Source organism: Anser anser (assembly GCF_964211835.1).
Source record: "Anser anser genome assembly, chromosome: 33".
Lineage (NCBI taxonomy): Eukaryota > Metazoa > Chordata > Aves > Anseriformes > Anatidae > Anser > Anser anser.
In genome coordinates, this window is record NC_139754.1 from 593732 (window position 1) to 607235 (window position 13504).

At 34.0% G+C, this 13504-nt stretch overlaps 1 pseudogene across 1 annotated transcript in view; it reads left to right on the forward strand.

Annotated features, from left to right (window-relative positions):
• LOC310888311 (adhesion G-protein coupled receptor V1-like) overlaps positions 1-13305 on the forward strand; it is a 96754-nt pseudogene extending 83449 nt beyond the window's left edge. The window contains exons 52-63 of the transcript in view: positions 790-969; positions 2528-2691; positions 3255-3348; positions 5363-5441; positions 5931-6069; positions 6574-6715; positions 7202-7464; positions 9051-9226; positions 10068-10192; positions 11060-11226; positions 11312-11455; positions 12700-13305. The product of the transcript in view is annotated as an adhesion G-protein coupled receptor V1-like (transcript). The remainder of the gene's footprint in view (positions 1-789; positions 970-2527; positions 2692-3254; positions 3349-5362; positions 5442-5930; positions 6070-6573; positions 6716-7201; positions 7465-9050; positions 9227-10067; positions 10193-11059; positions 11227-11311; positions 11456-12699) is intronic.
• The last annotated feature ends 199 nt before the right edge of the window (positions 13306-13504 follow it).

The following is a 13504-nucleotide window of genomic DNA, read 5'->3' on the forward strand; positions in this document are numbered from 1 at the left end:
TAAATGGTTTTCAATCCTGATTTAACTCTGCCTATTTAATTCAATGGTTGTTTCTTCCCTTAATCTTAATGCAAACTGAGTTTACTAATATGTCATGGATAGAGTTGCCATGAAACATGCAGATATTTTTATCTTTTTAAACAATCTTGTCAAGCTGCAGACTTACTGATCTGTCCCTGAATTCAAGGTGGTCAGAATATTTTATTCTTGCCATTAAAATTATAGTGAGAAAAGAAGCCTTAAACTGCATCCGTTCTGAAATACCTTTTTTCAAACTGAAATTAATGTCCAAACACCAAACTAACTTGACATGGATTGTGTTGCTGCGAGGTGCCTTATCAACTTCCGAGAGTCACTGTGGCCCAACGGGATGAGCAAAATTATTCATCAAAGCAATAGTTGGAAAACATATCAGTTTATTGATGTAATGATTGTGAAGTGGAATATAGTTTTAAGCTTTTGGAGGTACTTCCTGGGAAAATGGTTTATTTCCTTTTAAAATATAGGGAAGTTGATATTTGGCACTGGCCTGTTAAGTTTTCTTATTTTTTAATACATTTTTGTGACTTTGTACTTGGTATGCATAAAATTTCTGTTTCTATTTGTTATAGAATGTAAGTATATATATGTGTGTAGGTCCCACACCATCCACATACTTCAGTGAGCTTTGGTTTCGTGGTATTTGCATGGCTACTGAACGTTATTTAAATGTAATATTAACAATAATGTAAGACAAAAATATTAGTTGCATAACACTTCATTCACTGCAGTCCACTGATTCTCTTGCAGGAGTTTCTTCTACAGGTGCTGCTGTTTTGGATAGTCAAGGATATGAAGCTGTTCTAACAGTAGAAGCTAGTGATGAACCACATGGAATTTTGAATTTTGCTTCCACATCCAGGGTGGTTTTAATCCCAGAAGAAAACAAAACAATTCAGCTTTTTATTAACAGAGAATTTGGATCTCTAGGTCTGTATAACAACTCCAAGAGAAAGGAAGTTTTGTTTTGCTTATCATTAGGCAAATAAAAGCCATGATAATGAAAGTTTGGAAAAATCTTTGTTACAGTTGGTATTTTTTTCAGAACTTCTAAGCTTCTTTCTGCAGACTTGGAAACTAAATATTACTTATTACTAGAGTCATAATCCTCATTAATACAGCAAGGGATCTGAAAGCTGTAACAATCAGGTGGCTATTAAGGTTACCATATTTTTGTCTAATGAGTCTGTCTCAAAGCATTAGTCTCTTCAGAAAAAATAAAAAACATGAGAAAAGTGACATGTACACACATCCCACATATTTTTTCTCTGAATTTCAGGAAGTCAGCACCTTAGGAATGTCACATGGAAAAAGTTGTGTCCAGACCATTGAATTCAATTTATGTCTCCTCTGACAATTTCTGATTCCTCTTTGAATCAATTTATCCATTAACATCCTTTAAACTATATAGTATTCAATTCTACAATACAATAGTGTGCTTCATGAAAAAAAAAAATGAATCTTGTGTTTGTTGCCTGAAAATAGCAACTTATGTTGTGAGAAAACATGTATAATAATTTCCTATTTGCCTTTTTGGACTATATTTACACCTCGGTGATAATCTGGCTGTTTCTTTTGCCATACTTGTTTTGAAATGAAGTAACATTTACAGTGCTTTTCAAGATCTGGAGACACCAGAGAGTTTTAGAGACATTTTAATGACACTATTTTTCCATTTATTTTTTAATACCAGTCCATACTCTAGTGTACTCTTTGAACACTATTCAGTAAACTAATGTTTTAAGATAATTGTTCATAGTAAGTGCAAGATCTCTCACTGAATTAAAATAAGCATCGTTACTTATTTATTAATTAGGACTCTTTTATCTCTTACATTTTATTTCATATAGAGCAGCTTTTAATTTCATCTATCATTTTATTTCAGGTTCATACTCCTTATGTTTGCCACTTGACTTACCCTACCAGATTAGCGAGAGGTGGCTTTATTCTCAAAACTATAATGTATAACTTTTCTGCTTGGTAATATTTATCCATGTGTCCCCTAATTTTGTTCTCTATTGAAGTTTGTCAATCTACCCAGGAAAGTATCTAGATTTATTAATCTGTGTTTCCCAGCACTGTCTTTAGAGCCTTTCTTAGATATCTGTCATTCCCAAAAAGTGTCCTTGTTGCAAAAACTCATATTAATGGTACATGAGATGTCCCAGTTAGTCTTTCAGCAATTTCATATTTATGGTCCACAGAACTTCAAATTTCTGGATGCATTTGGACCCAATGATTTTTGAGTCCTATGCAGACAGACAAGTCAGCAAAGGTCAAATTGAAGGCATATTGATAACGGTAACAAAGGTACACTAGCTCCAATGTACTTTGGATAACTCTTTTAATCCTTCTGTTTTGCAGTTAGTCTTTTTATTTTGTGGATGAGAATTTGATCTCTTGTCTTTATCCATTCCAGTGAACATTATATAAGAACTGAAAAACAATTTTTTTTTTCTTTTTTTTTTTCTCCTCACAAATTAAACAGGTACTATCAATGTTACTTATGCCACAGTTACAGGATTGCTCACTGTAAGTAATCAGACAGAAGAGACTGTGGCTGAACCAGCAGCTGATTATGTACCTGCTTCTGGCTCACTGATTTTAGAAGAAGGAGAAACATCAGTTGCCATAAATATTACTATTCTAGAGGTAACCTCTAAACCCTTTAATTCTGTACTTTTCTGTATGATTTCAAAAGGGTAATATTTTGGGAACTAAAGCTTGCAGCCATTATTTGAAGCCCTGTGTTATATTTCACTATCATTTAGAAAGATGGTTTCAATCTTAATATTAAAATCACAAGGGATCAAATAGTCACAGAAAGCAGCTCTACCTCTGTCTAAAGGTAATAAAGTTGTCTCATTAAAACTTTACCAACTATCTAGTAGTATTTAGAACAGTGTGCTTCATGGCTGGCTACAGGCTCATACTTTTTCATTGCTGGAGATACATGCCTCTAAAATCGGTCAGTAATTTATTTGCAAGAATAGTTTAGCGTCACCACAGGATCTTTTTCATGATATATAATGTCTTACTTAATTCTTCCACGATAATCAGTTTCAGACCCAATAAAATTATTTCAGGAAAACAGAAAAATGAATTCTAGTGTCACAGTAATATTAGAGACTTGTTGTGTGATCCTTTTTGGTGACTTCTGTGGAAGTTTCTTAAAGGACAATGAGAAGAGGATGTACTGTATTTGTGTTTTGCAGGATGATATACCAGAGGTGCAAGAATTCTTCTTGGTTAATTTAACTTCAGTGGAACTCATCATGAACCATTCAACATCATCCCCACCTAAGCTAGGTAAAAACATCTTATAGCAAATTATTTTTACTTTTCCTTTTTAATGGTTTATATTATATTACCTTGGGAGATTACCATTATTCCTCTTACTTACCAACTATGCTGAGATGAGACATGGTTATTTAGAAGAAACATCATAGAATATGAAATAGATTTATTATTACACTTAATCTCTTGCTTTTTAAACTCTGGGAAAATTTAAATTAATTTTCGTAGAGGAGTTAGTAATTATCAGTTGGAAAGGACAATTATTTGAAAAGTTTATTGGTGATTTTTTCATCTGATTTTCATTTACAAACTACAAAATGGAAAAAAAAAGTAAAAAAAAAACTTTATGTGGCTACTCTGCTCACTCTTTTAAAAAAGTCTGTTTTTATTCTTTTATCACTTTTAGGAAACATATTTTATGGTTTTCCTACTCTTGCAATGATCTTTATTATTTGCTTAGTCTGCTTCTCATTTTGCTTCTTCAGAATTCAGTAGAATAGTAGTCATTAGCTTTAAGAACTGTTGGATTATCCTGTGGTACTAAAGACTAGTTATATAATGTCAGACATCTTCTTTGACTCTTTTCCCTTTTCTTTGCATGCTTATAGAAGTGACTGAGTTAATTCGTTACAGATTGAAAGGTAACTTGCAAGACTCATTGCTGATTTGTGAATAGTTGAGTCTAAAATATGAAAGGAGTAGCATATAAGAATGAAAGATTCATCCAAACTAAACAGTGTTGTATAGTCTCACTTTCTCTTTGGCTGTCTCCTTGAACCATGACCATTTAACACTGATGTGACACTGCATTGGGTCAGCTTTACTTACAATGAGAAAATAATAGTTTTAAGTCATAAGGAAAAAATGTGTTCACATAACATGTCAGTGAATTCTTCTGGTAGAAGAAATAGCCTGACTCAAATACGTGTGTCCGCGTGTGTGTCTGTGAGCAAACTCTTACAGATCCTGGGTGAACAGATCTGACTTCAGGGTGACATGAGAAAATGCAGGAGTGAAGCAGAAATGTCTCTAATTGCCATTACTCCCTCAGGATTTGTAAACCTCAGTAACACTTCTGTTGTCTGTGTAGAGCTATTGCTCATCGTCATCTCTACCTCATAGTGACAGGCTTAGATTCATGGCAATAATCTTCTACTTTTGTTCAGTTTTATCTGAATTGATGGAAAAATGTATATGGATCTAAACATAATATACTTATGGCAGACTCGGTGAAGTCAATTTGGTTTTAGAAAGTAAGTTGAAGTTAATAAAAAGTAAACAAGTAAGTTAAGGTAGTTGTGTGGTGCGGTTGTCTGAAAAACAACAACCTATTTTCTGAGAAGTATTAAGTTTTGACTGTAAAGTTCTGGTCTCTGAAGTTAGTAGACTTTTCTGACATTAACCTATTATTTGGTGTTTTTCACACTGCAGTGTATTCAATTACGATTTCAGGCTAATTGTAAATACCTGTATGTCTTTATGGAGCAGTAGAATATTACAGTATGTGAACACCCCACAAATAAATTAATAGTTGTGTATTTGTAGTGAAATCTGAGGTGTGCCATTAGAATGTATGATGAGGCACTGAAGCACAAATAGAAGATGAAATGCTGAATCATTTATTATTCTTCCTCATTGTCTTTCTCATACTCAGAATGGCAAATGCAAAATATTGAATGTCATTGTAATAAACACTTATAGTGAAGACAAATTAAGATTCCATCGCAAATCTAGACTTTATTATTTTCTAATGTTTTATGTGCTGTTTAACTTTCTACATTTTCCTTAGTCTTTTTTTTTTTTATGCATTATTAAATATCACAGTGCTAATTCAAGACGCATTATTGCACTTCTAGTAGTAAGGACTCTTTCCAGTTATCTTGCCCACTCCCATTTTCTCCTACACATTTTTTGTAAAGACACTGTAATATTAGTACCGATTGAATAAATGCTTCTGTGATTCTTGAAAATCAAGAAAATTGATTTTATTGTTCTTTAATTTTTGTCTTTCTGTTTTGCCTTTTAGATGTGGAAGGTTTAGCTTCTCAAATTGTTATCGATGCTAATGATGGTGTAAGAGGAGTAATTGAATGGGAAGGTACCAAGTAAGTCTCATCTTCCTTGAAGAACTTACTGTGCCAATTAGTGATTGGTGTTGCCCATTTTCTTTCTAAAAGTAAAACTCCTGTTAAAAATAGGGCCATGTCTTTGAGATGGTAAAGTAATCATTCAATTCAGCTGAACTAGAAAGTGGGATTCCCACACTGAAAACAAAAATTCACTATTCATCTAATCAGAATTCTTTTACTTATTACTACTTTCACTGTTGTCCTTTTATATCACCAATTTGCCTAACCTCCCCAGCCTGCATCAACTCTTCCAGCCTCACCATTCATGTAAGCAAAAAACAAAACAAAACAAAACAAAAACCTCATGTTACTTAATTCAATTTAGATAAGAGAAAAAAGGTAAAAAGGATGCGTTAGAGAACTATAATGTAGGGAATAATTCAGAGTGAAAATGTAATAAAAATGTACTATCTTTTTCAAAAGAACATAATCAGTGAACATTGAGAATTATTCTTTTTATTTTAGTTTTGAAGTTAGTGAATCTCATGGGAATCTGACAGTAATGGCTTACCGAAACAGAGGATCATATGGCAATGTGTCTGTATTTTTTTATGCCCAAAATTTGGAGGCCCAGCTGGGTTTGGATTTTAATGTAACCTCAAGGGTAAGAAGCAACTCTAAATCTAGTACTTTTTATTCTTTCAGCTTCCGTAAAAGAATATCTTCTTGATTATTCTGCAGAATGATCAGTAGTGATGCTAGATGTTTCAGCTTGTTTCAGTTGCTTTGGTAATCTAAATAGAATGAAATAAAAATATTCTTATTCTTACTATTTATTTCTTTTTTAAAAATATATTTTTTAATATAAAGCAAAATGTAAACTTTCAAACATCGATTTCAAATTTAATTTTGATTAGACATACAAACTTTTTCATAGACTATTTTTGCAACAGGACTTTCAAAATAAATTATTCTTTCTTGTCCTCATTCTGTAATGTGCTGAACCTTTATATTTCTGATTCAATCAGTTTATAAGGAACAGAGAATATGGCTCTTCCTATGCTTTCCCTTCCTTCCTATTTCACAGAATTCTGTTTACCGTAGTCAAAAATTTCTGTGTGATATTAACTGATGTAAGTATTCGGTGCTTTATGTGTTTCAACGCTAGACTCTTTTTTTTGCTGATGGAGAAAGGCATAAATCTGTTGATGTCATGATTTTTGATGATGAGATTCCTGAAGGTGATGAGAAGTTCCAGTTAATTTTAACAAATCCATCTCTGGGGCTGGAATTAGGGGAGAACACAACAGGTAAAACTTAGTTTTAATGTTCCATTTCTTTAGAATTCTGTGGCACACATTTTAATTCCACTTTTCTGAATAATCATATTTCAGAAAGCACCATTGTCCTGCTATGGTGAATCTTTATACTCCTTTGGAAGGTTCTGAAACATCCCTGTGAAATCTGTGCAATTAAAAAGTTTATATGTAAAGCAATGAATCAGAAAGCACGAAGATGAGTTTTTCAATGTGTACTACCTCACTGAACTGAGGTCTTTTTAGAGAGTTCATAATCCTTTTCTAGGAGAGACTATATTCTTCCTGTCTAGAGATCTTCCTAGTTAAAGTGAAATGCCTTCCCATTCTCTTCAGGTAATGTCATGGACACATAAGCATTATATACACACTAAAGGAAGAATGTATTTGTGTTTATGTTATGTATTATGTTACTATATATGTATATTTATATTTTACTATGTTAACCAAAGAATATTTTCATTATTTCTTTTTCAAAAGCTACAATTACTATACTTGCCAATGATGATGGCCATGGAGTTTTGTCATTCAATAACAGCAATCACTTCTTTCTGAGAGAGCAAACATCTATCCATTTGATGGAAAGTGTTGCAGTATTGAATATTATCAGAGAACCACCTCAGGGAATATTTGGCACTGTGGCTGTTCAGTATCTTGTAAGTGAGATTAATTCTTCAGAGGCAACAATGGATTTGACCCCTTCTCAAGGATATATTGTGCTCGAAGAGGGAGTCAGGTTCAAGGTAATATGCTAGTTATTACCAGAGAAGTCTAGGAAGCTTTTTTTTTGGAAATATTGGAAAGATTTCAGAAATGTCTGTGCTTTATCTTCTGTTTATTTTTTCTACTTCTTTCATTCATAAAGTGAATTGAGTCATGAGCTGTGACTGATTTCCTGTTATTATCTGATGTGGAAGTGTGTGAAAATTAAATGGGCTCATCTTTAGGTGTTTCTTAGTTTGTAAGGGTTGAGGTAAATTGAAAACAGTACACTATAGATAACGTTCATGTGTGCTTTGGAACAGTTCTTTTTATGTAGTCAATCTATAGCTGAAATGCAAACTTACTTTAAATTAAAGTGATAATTTGCAAGCCTAATAGTTAAGATCAAAGTAAAAATCCCATTCTGTAATTTAACATTTTAGTTAGTCTGAACTAAACAGAATGTGCTGCAACAAATACAAAAAGTAGAACAGTTGTCTGTCTTAGGATTGGAAAATAACTTAAGTATTAAGCTCACTGCCTCTATACTGTCCTCACAAGAATGTCAGCTACAAAATGAACTAGCTTAAGTTTGTGAATCCTGACTCTTCTAAGGTTTAATCACAATTCGATTTATTTATTTTTGCCAGTAAAGCTGGTGAAGCTAGTGTTAGCATATTACAGGCAATAGGATAGAAACTGAGACAAACTTTTCTTGGAAACACTGGTTTTCAATTTCTGGCCTTTAGATGCATTTGGAATCACAATGCAGCAGATCTATAAGAAGTTGGAGCCTTCTTAATATAGTTGGTAAATATGGTTTATTGTGGAAATGAACAGAAATATAAAACATTGTAAATTTTGTATTATTTCCAAATGCATCATCACTAACTTTTTATTTTGTACAGCAAGGCTATGCGTACCTATGAAATTTTTTGCTTGTTTGAGTAGTGTGAAGGATGACAGTGAGCCCCAAATGAAAGTGAAGCACTTAGCTTTCTCTAGATTGCTCTTTGCTAGTTTGAGATTGCCTTTAGAAGACCTGATCTTCATCCACAGTGGTGTAGGAGAGGGAAAGAAGCATCGAGAGGAAAGAGTATTTCAAATCTCTCACTATTCTTGCTTTTTTTTTTCCTTTTCCTTTTCTTTCTTGACAGCACCAGTAGTGAGATTACCCTGTTTCCCTGAAGATAGCTTAGCTGCCAACTAAAATAAATTAAAACCAACTTAACTGATTACACTTATAGCTGTGTTGTGAGTATAAACTACCCAAAAATGTATGGAATAAATAGAGAACAAAAGTATGAAATTAGGATCAAAAACTTCAGAGGATCATAGGATGAGAAAAGAAAGAAAAGAGAACAACAACAACGAAAAGTGAATATGCTCATCTTAGTGTTGCACCAATGGAGGCCACTAGATGGATGGCTTTAGAACCTCAGTCTGAACTCAGTCTGAGCTTGCCTCAATTCTGTCCTCTCCAGCTTCATGAGCTGCTCTTCTCCTGCTATGCTATCCAAAGCCTTATAGTGAAATAAATTTAAAAAAAAGGTAGCACATTCTGATAGAGCTGTGTCATCATCTGTTATCATGTCTCAATAACATTGTATGCTTGTTTTGTTATCAGACGCTGCATATTTCTGCGGTACTAGATGAAGAACCAGAAATGGATGAGCACTTCATTGTCACCCTGTTCAATCCAACTGGAGGAGCCAGACTAGGCACGAGAGTGGAAACTATGATTACAATATTACAAAACCAGGCTCCACTAGGGCTTTTCAGCATCTATACAGTTGGAAATAGGTACTTTACACTGATCAGTAAAAAGGAGATAGTTGCTCATACTCCAAAGAGATAATATTTCTCTACAATTTTGTTTTTGATGGATCGCATTAAAGAAATTCAGCAACCCAGTTTGTAAATCTGTAACTTTGAAAGGTATTGTGAAATACTATTACTGCTAAACAAAAGAGTAGAAAAATGCATAAAAAGGACTATTCATAATCCAAAATTTCAATTTATTTATTATTATTTTTCTTTATAAACTAATACTTCACTAGTGCCTACATATTCCACTGATAGTATTCCATGTTAAAAGTTCCAAACCTCATATCAGTGTCCAGGAAGTCATACGTTTTATAATTTACTTTCATTTTTAAACCTGTAAAAAATATACTTTCACTGAAGGCTGTTTTTCAGAAGCAAGTGACACATATGGACTGCCATTTTTAAAAACCATTCAGCTGAAACCATACAGATTAAATAAATTTACTATTTAAATAAAAAATGTATGTATGCTATTTTATTAATACATTGATATTTAGAGTTAATAATTTATATTAATATTTAATAATAATATTATCTAAACATTTATTACGTGAATTTAATATACTTAAATTTCAGTCTGTTTAAAGATTTTTTTGAATTGCCTATGATTTTGCATGATTGTAGTAAGGATCATTGGGAAACCCTAATTAATGTAGCTACCAGTCCATCAGATACTGAAACCTGTTATTAATATTTTCTTTTTATTTCTGTTGTATATTCTGCATCTGGAATTGTACAGTAAAAATCTTATTTTTATTACAGCAATGAATATACTATAAAATAATTTTTTCCTTATTTTTATGATTCTCACATTTAGGACAAATTTCATCATAATTGAAGAAGCCAACACTACAGCTTATTTGAAAGTTTCACGGAGTAATGGGCTTAACGTTTCTGTGAGCGTTGAGTGGGAGACATCATCAGATACTGCATTTGGCATCAGTACGTTCACTTTACAGAGAATGTCCACTGCTTTTGTAGAAGTGGAGATAGTAAGAGAGTAGCCAAGCATACAGGAGATGTAGCTTGGGAATGTAAATTCAAGTATTCAGACACAATTCAGTTAATATTTTCCTATGTAAGATTTAGTAGATAAAATACTTTAGCTGCTTAAGAATCACCTTGTCATCAGCCACTTCTGCCAGTTTCAGTAATCTCTATTTCTGTCTTTGCTGCTAATATGAACATTATTGTCACTAGCCATTTATTTATTTATTTATTTGTGTGTGTGTAATAAAATTTGTTCCGTACTACTTGTAACTCAGGATCTTTCTAACACAGTATAAATGACATGTGACATGCAAGAGTCTAGCTCCTGGAGTTTAGTTCTGACAAGACGGTGCTTAGGGACCGTCTTGGAATAAAAACATGAACATGTTGTAAATGGGGAACAAAACATGAACATTTTGTAATTTGTCTTTTTTTTTTTTTTCTTTACTACTTGCTATCTAGCTAATTCTCTTGTTAGCTAAATTCCAAGATCAATTATTATGAGTCAGACTCAAATTGCCTATATGTCTTCCATGTGCAGTTGTAATGAATGAAAAATACATTTACTGCTTAACTCTCATTATATCCTTAGCATTGTAACATTTCTATGTATTTATATACACTTATAACAAATACTAAGACACAACTTCATCATTTCTCATACTAGGTCTGGCTTTGGGAGGTAAATAATGGGAATGGGGTTAGAAAAGATCTCAAGAGTAATATAATAGTAAATAGTGTTTTTATTTTATTTTATTTTATTTTATTTTATTTTATTTTATTTTATTTTATTTTATTTTATTTTTTACTATATTGCAGGGGGTGGTATCAGTGTCCTATCTGTCTTGCAAAGTTTTGTGGAAGAATCAGCATCTGGTTGGTGTTTCTTTACCTCAAGAGAAATCCTGTACGGTGTTCTGTTGCGTATGCCTCCAGCTTTGTTTTCTACTGTCTACCAGTGGAAAGGAGTATTTGTTCCTGTTGAGGTAAATGTTTGTTTTTGAACACCAGACATGCTAGTTAATAAGGAATTTAAGTCACAATCTTACTTTTTTTTTATTCTTCTTGCAGAATTTCAGTATGTGGAATCCTACAAGTTGTGTGTCTTTCCAAATTGGAGCCTCTTCCTACCTTGTGGTTACTCATGGAGGAGCCACACAGGGAGCTTCTAACAACAGTGTGTATGCATTCATGGCTGGACACAGATTGTTGTGGGTAAATCGATTTTAATTTTAAAATCTTAAAATAGTATGGGTTGGCAAGGACCAAGGGAGGTCCTCCAGTCTGGCCATGTTTTAGAAAAAAGCACTCTGTGTGACAAGAGTTAGTTTTGTGTCCTAAAATACTACATAACTTCAGTGATGTAAGTTTGTCATAGTTAGTTGTTTACATTGTTTGTATTTTTTATATATTTACATTTGAGGGTGCAGGGAGGATTACCTGGGAATCACAGAATCACAGAATTGTCTAGGTAGGAAGAGACCTCCAAAATCACCTAGTCCAACCTCTGACCTAACATTAACAAGTCCTTCACTAAACCATATCACTAAGCTGAACATCTAAACGTCTCTTAAAGACCTCCAGGGATGGTGACTCAACCACTTCCCTGGGCAGCCCATTCCAATGCCTAACAACCCTTTCGGTAAAGAAGTTTTTCCTAACATCCAACCTAAACCTCCCCTGGCGCAACTTTAGCCCATTCCCCCTTGTCCTGTCACCAGGCACGTGGGAGAACAGACCAACCCCCACCTCTCTACAGCCTCCTTTAAGGTACCTGTAGAGTGCGATAAGGTCGCCCCTGAGCCTCCTCTTCTCCAGGCTGAACAACCCCAGCTCCCTCAGCCGCTCCTCATAAGACTTGTTCTCCAGACCCCTCACCAGCTTCGTTGCCTTTCTCTGGACTCGCTCGAGCACGTCCATGTCCTTCCTGTAGCAAGGGGCCCAAAGCTGAACACAGTACTCGAGGTGTGGCCTCACCAGAGCCGAGTACAGGGGCACAATCACTTCCCTAGCCCTGCTGGCCACGCTGCTTCTTATACAGGCCAGGATGCTGTTGGCCTTCTTGGCCACCTGGGCACACTGCTGGCTCATATTCAGCCGACTATCAACCAATACTCCCAGGTCCCTCTCGGCCAGGCAGCTTTCCAACCACTCATCTCCCAGCCTGTAGCTCTGCTTGGAAGTGGGGGAAGAAATTCTCAAGCAATCAAGTCATAGAACATTTTCTGGAAAATGTATGATAAGTTATGTTAATTCTGTAAATTAGTTGCTTATATATATATATATATATATATAAAATATAAAGTTTTAAAAGCTATTTCATGTATAGTTTTATACATAATTTTGGAATTCTTAACATTCTATGCGTACTTTTTCTCACTATATACAATGTAATATAAAATGTATTTGTTTATATACATATGTAGATAAACATAGTCACCCTCATATTTCCCTTGCAGATACAGACTCTTTCTGTTCTGGATACCAGACGTGTGAAACATTTTGCAGTGGAGGAAGAAGACTATTTGATTATTGTGAGTCACACAAACAGTTCCAGTTCCATCCAGGTTTGAATATTCTTCAGTCTTCTCTGGCTTTAATGTGGGTAGTTTGCTTATTTCTGAAAGGATAATGAAAGGAAGTAAATCTATAAGCATGTATTTCTGACATATTATTTTTGTTTCTATTGGAAATTTATAACAGTTAAAATTCCAGACTTGTTTGGATGTATAAATACTCTCTACCTGAGTGTATAATTTACATCTGGTTTGTTTTTATTGCTACTGTTATTTCAGTTTTGAAATGTAGCATGTAAACAAAGAAGTAGCTTCTGAATATAAACCTGTTCCTCTGAAGAGCAGGCACAGCTTCTTGCAGTAGGGTTAATTACCAATTACTGAGGGAACATTGTCATAATATATGCATTTTATAACACCCTCTGGGATAAGATGCTGTTGTTACTCCAGCAGATGATATTTGCAATAATACAGAGGTTGTATTAGTAGAACGAGTAGCTATGCCTTATTGACAGCATTCTGACAATATAATTTTGTATAGGACTTCTCTGAAAAAACATAAGAACATAAGAAAATGTTAGAGCCACAGTACTAAGCCAAGCTGCTTCTGGGATTTGTGGATATCTTCAAAATCTGTTACCTACAATAGCCTAAAAAAGTGACCAGTGACCTAAATGATTGTCCTGAGTACATTTATAGCTAGCTATCTAATAAACGACTTCATGATGGTGAAAACCTATTTTTAATG